We start from the raw sequence: 7,500 nt of genomic DNA, 5'->3' as shown, positions 1-7,500 counted from the left end.
TGTGTAACAAGCGAAATAGTTTTGTAAAGGACTCAGTGGCAGTTAAAAAAAAAGCGGCAATGAATAATTGCACTGGTTTCAGATGTGGTGAATTAAACTCAAGAAAAACGAAGCATTATCTTACCATTAAGGGTACTGACCATTTATCAAGTTAAGTCTTTGATAAACAAATTCTTTGCATTGAAATGATTTGCATGGTCTGTATATGGGTTCTGTGTAAGGGTCGATGATATGGACTTCCATCCTACGGTACGTCATGACACCAAAGTAATTCCAAAAAAACAATTATTGACATGTCGAGTAACGTCGTTTATAAAAAAAAAATACATTATGTAGAAAACTTTTTTACTAAGATCTAGAAAGCATCGGCCGCAAAAACAAGGAAATAAAAAGAGCAGAAAACCGGAAGCAGACGGCAGAAGAAAAACGCAGAGGGAACCGACGAAAACAGGCAAATATTGCCAGCAGCGGCGGGAAAAGACGAAATATGGCGGGAAAAGTCGAACTATGAAGAAATATGGTCTCCCGGACGATCCCTAGCCTGCGCAAAGCACCACGAAGACTCTGGGCGGACGGAACGAAGTGTGTCATATTTTTCGCTTTGTTTTTCCGATTTGTATCGGTCAGATCGGAATGGACCTTTACATACAAATGCAGGATGAGGAAGGAAGATACATCCCGACGGCCCGTGAGGGGATACAAGTGATATGGACGCAAACTGGGTGTAAGGTTGGTTGCGGTGTTGGTTGTCACTTTATTTTTCTTTATTTCCTGTACTTTTCTGAATAATAAAAACTACACGGAGTTTGACGCTATTCGTGAATCTTGGAAGGGTAGGGGGATGTGCATGGATAGAATAAAGCGCGTCTAGAGGGACACAAAGAGCATTTGGAATGGTTATGAAGTCTGATGGAAATGACAAAGACCCAAGAGGTTTCGACTACTGGGAGGAAAAGTGGGTACAAGATTTTATTAGGCTAGGGAAAAAAAACTCTTTTCAGAACTGTATATTGTGCTGTTTGTTATACTGATTTATCTTTTTTTAGCATTTGTGCTCAGAATTACTATGAGAATCATAAAATAACAGGGCAGTGGTCAGTTTGTAAAATACGTAAATGCTAGGGACTAATTTTCCCGTAAACTGGTTGTTATGACTTTCCTTAACTTGTAAGGAGACTATCTCATATCTGGCAAAGAAAACATATTGCACCTTTGCTCGTGTTGAGGAATATATATATATATATATATATATATATATATATATATATATATATATATATATATATATATATATATATGTGACAGAGAGAGAGAGAGAGAGAGAGAAAGAGAGAGACTTGTTTGAAGGGAACCTCAGTTGAATTAGAAAGAGTCCATTATTACCATTTATCGTTATTATTCCTTAGAGAAACATAACAAACTTTAAACTTTCAGCATATCTTGACCTTAAATTTAATATGGAAATAAAAAAAAAACGCCGATAATTTTGAGTAAGAAGGGTGGAAAATTTAGTTCTCACTCTTGCCGCGTGAGGCGCTTTACCACACCATAGAAGCGAGTAGTCCAAGCGTCCGTGGATCATCACTGTTATTGGTATTAACGGTCCTTGGCTGGTGACGTTGACTGAACCACCTTTCGGACGAGTTTGTTTGTTACTAGTTCAAATGTTTATAATTTGTGCTTTATCTTATCGTGAATTTCTTATTGGTGTATTAGAAGTACGTTCAAGTTTAATATACATATATAAATTGTTCTATGAGAATTGATATTTTATTGCAAAACGCTGTTTATTGTAGTATACGAATTTTACAATCTTGCAGGAGTGACGGAAGTACTGAGTATGCCGTTCAGCATAGCGGTGATCATCTGAACTTAAATTGCTACGATTTAAAAGTACGTGCAAGGGCTGCGTTACTAATTGGGTCTTAGTGACCTATTCCTAAATTGAGTGGTATATAATGGGTTCACTGAATATAAACCCTTTTTGGCTCCACTTCATATGAAAGAAGAGTGCAAGTTCTGAAAATTGGCCCATTGTCTTGGAGGCAATTGTTAGCTGTACCTTTAACGTTAAACGTAACCTGTTTGAAGTCCATAACTACTGAAATGGGTAAGTTTTTCTCCAAGATAAGAGGTTCAATGATTTTTTTTTATATATTTGCTTGAGCTTGTGGCCTGTAAGTTTTAGTTTCTGTTATAGAGATCTGATCTTGGCGCAATAATTCTGAAGTGCTATATTTCAATGTTTTAATTAGGTTAGCTTAGAAGTCCTGTTTAGAGTACTGAGCTTTCATTAGTGAGATCCTTTTATTTTAGTTTTTGCCAGTCATATCAAATGGTTTTGCATCTTATTACTACTGTAGTCTTTGATCGTGAATATGAATGGGAGTTAATCACTGTTAAATTTACTAACATTATAATATTTTCAGGACCGGTTGCAGTACATTAAGATAGACATAGTTTACCGGAGTAAATTTTTGCTTCAAACTTCTGTGCATCAGAGGCGACGGTAGAATTTAAATTTTCGATGGACAAAGGAAGGGTAGTAAGTTGGTAAGTTTTATTTTTTGTACCTAAATAATCGCCCTCAGCCAATTTTATCGTCGGAGCCCTTAAAGTTGGCGGGGTGAACACACTTAAACTGCTTACGGTTGGGCGCCAGACCTTCCGTAAGGAGTTTGAGTCTTTCAAAACATTTTTACACTAGCCGGTAATTCGTGAGTCATATGATTTAATAGGTTAGCGTAAAGTGACTTATGTTCATAAGTGAATTTGGTATAATTTGACATTTTAGTATATTTTGTCAAGTTAACTGTAATGCCAAGAACCTTAACTTTTGCACCGAGCTAGAACTTTCTCTTTTTTTTCAGGTCAGTTAAAGGAACCCAAGATGGTTTGAAGTTATTTGGACGAAAGCATCCGCGCCTGGCCTTGTAGTGCTGATGCAGAAGGAAAGGGAACTTATTGTAAAACAGGTTTGTCACTGGTTACTCACACAAGTATCACCACTGCTGAGTGTAGGATGAACTCCAATTTATTAATTTTAATGTAATTTTACAGATTTTACTGATACGTATTAACTAATGTGATTCTTACCTTAAGATTTTCATTCTCCCAAGATATTGTTTGCTGTAATTGTTGGCAGTGCCCTTGTGTATACTAATATCAAGTGACGTGAAATTTCAGATGGTTTTAAGTAGAACCTTGCTGAATAAAGTGTACCGAACAATTTTTTTTTAACAGATTGAAAAGTAACTGACGGTGTAAGTAGATCCTTACTTGTAAAGGTATATTTCAACAGTACCAGAAAGGGACAGTTATGCGACCTAATTTTGGTTAAAATTTTTTGAGGTTTACCTCTTCAGTTGCATAATGGTTAAGCGAACCCCAGTAAGTAGAAAGCTGCTTCTACGGTAAGTGGGGTTAGCTTCACTTTGTGATATGGTTTTCAGTTAGACCTAAGTACTGAAATAATAAAAATTGCTGTGAACTGAAGTAAATTTGGTAATAATTCTGGAGAGTGAGAGTCAATAGCCTTGACTTGGAAAGCATGTGTGATCAAGCTCAGATGGATCTGCCCTTGGTGTAAAGATTACTTAGGTCCTTCATGACACAAAGTAATTTAAGCATGCAGGATTTAAGGGGCCTGCGAAAGTTACATTGAATATTAAAGAATTTTTCTAGTTAAAGCTTAGTGTATTTGAACAATTTACTAGCTGCCATAATAGCTGATGTCAACCATAGTAGTTCAGTGAGATTAAGAGGTCTTGGCTAGTTGCAGTTTATTTTTGGGAATCTGCAACAGTGTATTTAGAAACTTATGAATGGTAAACCTGTCATACATTTAGTTCAGAAGTATAAGCTGCTGATAAACTGTTTAATGCAATTTTGGTTTAGAAAGCCTTGATTCAGAAAGTAGGACTTTATGGGAAATGAAATTTTGGCTTAAATAAATTTATAAAGTTATGGGTTATAATGTATCACTGTACAAAGTTTGACCAAAATACTCTTGCAATGGAGTTCTAATGCTCATTTTGTCATTGTAAACTAAAATTCAGGCTTTTGGACAGCCAATTTAGTACTTAAGACATTTAGGATACCGATTTTTACTAACAATATATATTAGACTTCTCTGAAGCGAGGATATTAGGTTGTGTGTTCCTGCAGTGAGCCACTGCGGCCCATTATTGACTTTTTAATCTTACATTCGTTCAAGCTAAATTAAGTTACAAAGAACTGCTGTAAGTACAATTAAAGCTATTCAAAAAACGGTTTGTCCATTGAATGAGTTTGCGTTTAAACTAAAGTAAATAAGAACATCTGACGAAACAGCTGTTACTCAAGTCAGGGTATATCCATGGAATGAGAGATGTTGAGATCATACGGACCTATGCACTTCATAAAATATGAACAATTTAGTTGACGCAAGGTTTTGTTCAGTTTTTCATGATGTGTAACCCCACCTTCACATTCTGCCGTCAACAACTTGTGCATGAAAGGAAGACACTGCTTGGAAAAAGCTTTGGTCATCTTCAAACATATAAACAATCTCCGAACAACACCGTATTCCGATCCTAAATATTACCATTTATAAAGGAAAACATCTGTTGAACTGAGGACTACGGGGAAAATAGTAGGTTAATGACCCTTCGTGCAAACCGCTGTAAGTTTTGAGTAATGGCAGTTATAGTTAGAGGAAACGAAACTTCGATGATACCATATAGGAATTGTTTTTAATCCGTTTGTGAAGAGGTAATAATTACTTTGAACTGACATCGAGAAGGTGACGTACTAGGTATGCAATTTTCAGCAATGGTACTATAGGAAATTCCAGAAGGGAGGTTCAGTTTTCAATAGTTTGTGTTTATGAAACGTAAAGAGGCGAGGCTCACTTTCCAGAAGTGTATCATGTAAGTCAGGACAAATCATGAAGCTACGGCATCGGGTGTTACAGTTTCGGAACTGGGATGAAAGAGCCAATGTTTTGACAAAGCCAAAATTAAGAAGGTAAATTAGAACATAGAAAGAGACGGGGGGAAAAATGCCCGTGGTTGTTTTGCTGAGGGAGGATAGGGCCCTAATCGAACCATATTTAAACAGGACCTCGCATTTAAAGGGATTTTTATATGAATCTGAAGATAATCAAGCAGATTTAGAAATGGTTATTGAAACTCATTTCGCTGCATAACCAGAAAACATAGCTGAAACATATAGGTGCTATTAAAAATGAATGTTCATGGAATAATGCGTTCATTTCATGTCGGTAACTATTTAATTTGATCGGATTTCGGAAACATGCAACATCGCATCTAAACCATGACACACAGTGACCACAAAACTACTCATAAAATAGGTCTGTAAACTGCAATATTTCGTAGTGTCTGAAAAGATTTGCTGCTTCTTTCCATCCTACGTAGTAAGAAGTAAATGATGCAGCTGTGGCAGGAATTATTCTGCACAGGAAGTTCATCCTTCATTCGGCAAGTGACGTACCAATTGGCATTTTTTTTTTTTTAACATTGTAAGGCTTTGTGCCCTTCTAGAGGTAATAACTTAGAGAGTATGCGTACTTAGCCTATACACATTTGCGTGTAGATGTTTTTACACCTCTTTGAGACAGTCGTTTTATGCTATATGCTTTTGTTAATTGGTTATGTCGTCTGGAGAGGATAATTCAGTCAGAAGTGAATTTCCAAAAACAGTATTATGCAGACCAAAACTACCGCAAGGGTAAAGCTTTAACAATGTTGTGGAGAGACTTAAAGTTGCTTTAAGAGGCCAAGACTGCTGAAATTGACAAAATTGACTAAAAGTGAGACAAAAGATTGTTGTTGAGAGGCTGGCAATTTAGGAAGAACGAGCTTTGCTGTTGGGAAACTTAACTATTTAAACAGCAAGCTCAAGCGGGGTAGCTGGAAACGTAACTAGTCATTATACCTACAGTGTACTCGTATATGGAACTGGACGACTAGTAAGTGCCACGTTGTTAATGTGACCAGGATAGTGCCTAAAATTAACCTATAACAGCATTGTTGACTTCCTCATAGAAACTGATCACTATAAACATCACATAACCCTTTATGAGTGAAGTCAGTGGTGAGTCACCCTCGGCGGTTACCTATTTCTGGGTTAAAAATTTCAAGATCATTCACGAATGGCCAATGCCAGTAATCTTCAAGCGTGGTGTGTATACACCACTGAAAATAACTACTTCTGAAGTTGCTCTTCCCCATAAACTAGATTAGCTAAAGAAATATTTTAATAGAAAATTACAAGATGTTGAAAAAGACACCGGAAATCATGAATGGCCATTGGCAATAATTTAAATGTGTGCACTTGCTAATGAATAGGTCCATTTGGTAACCTTGTGGCCGAACGTTCAGAAAGACTCCAGGTATAATATGCTAGAAAGTATGCATTTTGAGTACCTTGACCACCAGTTCTTTATCTTGGCCCTCTTTCTGACATGTTACGGATCTGAAGATCACGAATCACATGCTAACATGCACTTCGTATCATTTTACTTTCAAAGTTTTCAATTTTGTTTTTAATCAATCTTGCAAATTCAGTTTAAATTCAGTATTGGTGAATTCCTCTTCTGCAGCATTCTATAACTAACATCTTGCAGCTTCGTCCGGTTTTTGGGCTGCTGTCATTCCTTTAGTCCACAGTTCTGTCATTACTAAATTCGACATATCCATGTCTCCTAAGTACTATGTATGAGCGCATGTTGGTATGACCTCTTGATACTATTGGCCATTGCCATTTTTGTAATTTTCTGTGGAAATGCCTGTCAACAACCAACTCAGAATATTCTTCAGTTTCTAGAGGAGGTGAATGACAATTGCATTTTCAAGATGGCTGCACTATCATTGCAACAACATCACTTTAGAAATTGGCCTTTTATGAAGCTTTTAACAGAACCCTGTACAATTATAACTACTTGGAAATTTATTAGCAGGATCATGGTTTAACAACAAATTTGTTTGTAGAACTCTTGAGGTGGATTATTTTCATGTTAACCAATATAACGTTGGAATAGCTTGTTATATTGTTTTAATTCATAATTTATCTGATATCTCTGTAAAGACACTGTAAATTGCTAGTTGACTGATTGCCTTTGTTGTGGCTATAGTACGTATTTTTATCACACTGCCCTCAGTGTATGTATGTCTCGCTTGTCCCTGTTAAACGTTCAACAGTTTCTCCGTTCACTGAATAATGGGTTAGTAAGAGTTAACTCCATGAAATTTGACAATGTTCTAATAAGAAAGCTACCAATAACATAGTGGTTGTACCCTCAAGGTTTGCAGTTCCTCGTTGGACAGGTCGGTATAGTTCTCGGCTAGCACTCCGCTGGGCCCGCGTTCGAGCCTCCGACCGGCCAATGAAGTATTAGAGGAATTTATTTTTGGTGATAGAAATTCATTTCTCGGTATAATGTGGTTCGGATTCCACAATAAGCTGTAGGTCCCGTTTCTAGGTAACCAATTGGTTCTT

General features: G+C 36.8%; 1 protein-coding gene and 1 long non-coding RNA gene across 7 annotated transcripts in view; one reads left to right on the top strand and one right to left on the bottom strand.

Moving 5' to 3' along the window:
• LOC136828689 (uncharacterized) overlaps window positions 1-7,500 on the bottom strand; it is a 486,022-nt gene that overhangs the window by 168,876 nt on the left and 309,646 nt on the right. The gene's annotated exons all lie outside the window — the stretch shown is intronic.
• LOC136828687 (uncharacterized) lies at window positions 141-3,096 on the top strand. Of its 4 annotated transcripts, none has more exons than XR_010850182.1 (4): window positions 141-729; window positions 1,821-2,110; window positions 2,430-2,553; window positions 2,871-3,096. It is a non-coding gene; the product is annotated as an uncharacterized lncRNA (long non-coding RNA). The 4 variants fall into 4 exon arrangements; XR_010850180.1 differs by lacking the exon at window positions 141-729 and adding an exon at window positions 1,601-1,718; XR_010850183.1 differs by lacking the exon at window positions 141-729 and adding an exon at window positions 1,626-1,643.

This window comes from Macrobrachium rosenbergii, chromosome 43, assembly GCF_040412425.1.
Source record: "Macrobrachium rosenbergii isolate ZJJX-2024 chromosome 43, ASM4041242v1, whole genome shotgun sequence".
NCBI classification, from domain to species: Eukaryota; Metazoa; Arthropoda; class Malacostraca; order Decapoda; family Palaemonidae; genus Macrobrachium; species Macrobrachium rosenbergii.
The sequence above is the reverse complement of the archived record's forward strand: the minus strand, read 5'-3'. Positions and strand labels throughout refer to the sequence as shown.